Below are 3,161 nucleotides of genomic sequence, written 5' to 3'. Positions count from 1 at the left end.
AGAATTGTTCAAGAAACAAGTGATCGCTTTTCTTCATACCAATAAATCCCGGACATATTCTTCTCGTTTCATCAATTAATCTTAGTCTTGAATCCCGTTGAAGAGGAAAAATTAATAAATATGTTTATGTATTCTTCTAATATATATATTAATATTTTCATCATCATTGTATTCTTTCTCTTTCACCCACCTCAAATTTCTGGTACCTAGACCTAGTACACAACCAAAAACAATTGTTGTTGTTTTTTTTTTTCTTTTGTCAACGGAAAAAAAAAACATTTATAAGGCTTGTTTCTTCGTCTCTCGTTTACTCTTGTCTCTGTCAACTTATGGTCTTTACGTTGAGGAGGGAGAAATGAAAATAAAATGTCCACCAACCTGAATATACGTCACTGATGACACAATTTCATATATATTAACGCTTGCATTCGTTGAATGTTAACGGACCAACCATATAATATGTATGCATACGTAGACCCCCAATAAAGACTCCACAACCAACAAAGTCGACCCAACCAACCATATAGTATATATGTACACTTAGACCCCCAACAAGGTCACCAGAAATCACAAAGACGACCCAACCAACATAGTATAGATGTAATTATGTATACGTAGACCCCCAACAGACACCACAACCCACAAAGTGAAGGCAATTGAACAGAACAAACTCTTTGTGATTTCAAAATTTTTTTGATCACTCGATCACTTCTCATATTAGCTCATACACTAACACACAAATATACAATGTCTCAAGAAATACCAGTTGCAGAAGAGCAAGCAGGGAAAGCCTATGGACGGGCCGCTAGAGATTCCTCAGGAATTCTCTCTCCGTTCCACTTCACTAGGAGGTATTTGACTTACTTTTTTATGTCAACTTTACATTGATGATCAAATTTGTTCACCTAATAATATCGTAGTTTTTATCGTCGTCGACTTTGGAGTTCATTTTTGGCAATAGGTACTGGCATAATATTTGGTGGAAAATTTGGTGACTCTAGCATTAAGTAGTGCATCATATACAAGTTCACCGGTAGCACGTTTGTGTGTGCGCGTGTGTTTTTACTTGCAAAAGTATTGGTAGTAATGATATCAGCATGAAGATACTCTATTGCGGTATTTGCCACTCAGATCTTCTCTTCGCTAAGAATGAAATTGGAATGACTATCTATCCCATTGTCCCAGGGTACGTAGTTCCGTTACTTATTTTATTTTCTTAATCAATTTATTACTCATTACTTTTTACTTAACTAGTTAATATATGCATTTTTATCATACTTTTTTTAGGCATGAGATTGTAGGCGAAGTGACGAAGGTTGGGTGCAATGTCACAAAATTCAAAGTAGGAAACATAGCTGGAGTTGGGTGCATGGTGGGTTCATGTCGCTCATGCGATAACTGCACACAGGACTTTGAAAATTACTGCTCTAAAATTGTGTGGACCTACAATGAACACTATGAAGACGGCTCGAGAACCTTTGGTGGATACTCGGACAAACTAGTAGTCGATGAACACTTTGCCGTCCGAATCCCAGATAACTAGTCGTTGCAAGGTACTGCTCCCATGCTCTGTGCCGGGATCACAGTGTACAGCCCAATGAAATACTTTGGACTCATGGAACCTGGTAAACACTTGGGGGTTGTAGGGCTTGGTGGCCTTGGTCATATGATCGTGAAGTTTGCAAAAGCTGTAGGAGCAAAGGTGACTGTAATAAATACTTCTCCGAATAAGAAGAAGGAATCCATGGAACACCTTGGTGTGGATGAATTTCTGATTAGTCATGACTCATGACCAGGAGCAATTGCAGGTGTACATTTGACTTTTTTCATCTAACCAGAATTCACTTTTTTTTTTGTTTGATAGTAAAACCAACTAAGCCGGTACGTAAAACTGCGAACTTTCATTAACCGTGTTTAATTAAAGTCTAACAACATAACATGTTTAACTCCACAGCAAGATTCTTTTTTTTCTTTATACATGTGTCGTACAAATTTGTGTTTATTACATACTTACAAGTAATTACATGAAATTAGGCTGACATGGGTACGATGGACGGTATCATCGATACAGTTTCGGCTCCTCACTCTCTCTCGTCATTGACTTAGTTGTTGAAGACCAATGGAAAACTAATTCTGGTGGGTCTTATCGTACAACCTCCTGAACTTCCAGTTTTCCTCTTAATCTTGGGTAAGTTCTGTTTGGGTTACAACTTGAACTTTGGGCTCAAAAGGAAGTTAGTCCAAAAGGAGGTCTAGAAGGAAGGAAGCCCAAGGTTCAGCCGAAGCCTAGAAGGCAGAAGAAGCCCTTTTCCCGACTAAGTGCAGATCACTTAAGCCACTTGCTCACCTACCTAGAAGTCAAGTGGTGTAGACTAGCCAGCTAATCAGCCCCAAAGTACTTTACAATGGCAGTACAAGTAAAAAGCTGATGAGTCACTACCCTTCAGCAGCATTCGGGCAAGATTGGAACTGAAGGCAGCCAAGCCAAATCGTCTATAAAAGGGGAAAGAGAAATCAAAGATAAGGACACTCAATCAAACAAACAAGTACACAAACTCTGCTTAAGTCAGATTTGCATATGAAGCTGTAGTCAGCACCAAGCCTTCATCCTTTTCAGGATCAACCTTTACCAAAAGCCTTTATAAAAGCTCTGCTACCTTGTCTGAATCTTGCTATAGTATCGATTCCTTGCTATAAACTCATTTACCAATTCCCCCTTTTAGCTTTCAAACCCTTTGTAAATCACGAAGAGAGGAAGCTGTAAGACGATCAGCCTTGCCCAACAAGGTGAAATCTTGCCCGACCCTCTTCGTTTCTGTCTTTTCATTCATAAATCTAGTAGTATGATGTATACTTCCATCTGGATTCAAGTTATTTCTAGCAAGTTTATGATTAAAAGGCGTCTTGGTTCTTGAATCTGGTTGGTTCAATGGTGCCCGACCATGTAAAAGTAAAGTTGGAATCTGCACTCATAGCTTGACTAGATCTAATTTCTAACCTTTCGGGCATACAAGATTGATCAATCAAAAGTCCTTGGTCTCAAGGCATAAAAAAAGAACTCTATGTGGACTTAACCCATCCATGACAGTCCTTGATAACAAGAAGTCCGAAGTTAGTTGGGGCGCAAGTAATCAAGCCTATTTCTTAGTTTTACTTCTGTT

The 3,161-nt window shown here is 38.7% G+C and overlaps 1 pseudogene; it reads left to right on the top strand.

Moving 5' to 3' along the window:
• Positions 1 to 747: 747 nt before the first annotated feature.
• On the top strand, positions 748 to 2,916 carry LOC103415152 (probable mannitol dehydrogenase; annotated as a pseudogene).
• The last annotated feature ends 245 nt before the right edge of the window (positions 2,917 to 3,161 follow it).

This window comes from Malus domestica, chromosome 01 (assembly GCF_042453785.1).
Source record: "Malus domestica chromosome 01, GDT2T_hap1".
NCBI lineage: Eukaryota > Viridiplantae > Streptophyta > Magnoliopsida > Rosales > Rosaceae > Malus > Malus domestica.
The sequence above is the reverse complement of the archived record's forward strand: the minus strand, read 5'-3'. Positions and strand labels throughout refer to the sequence as shown.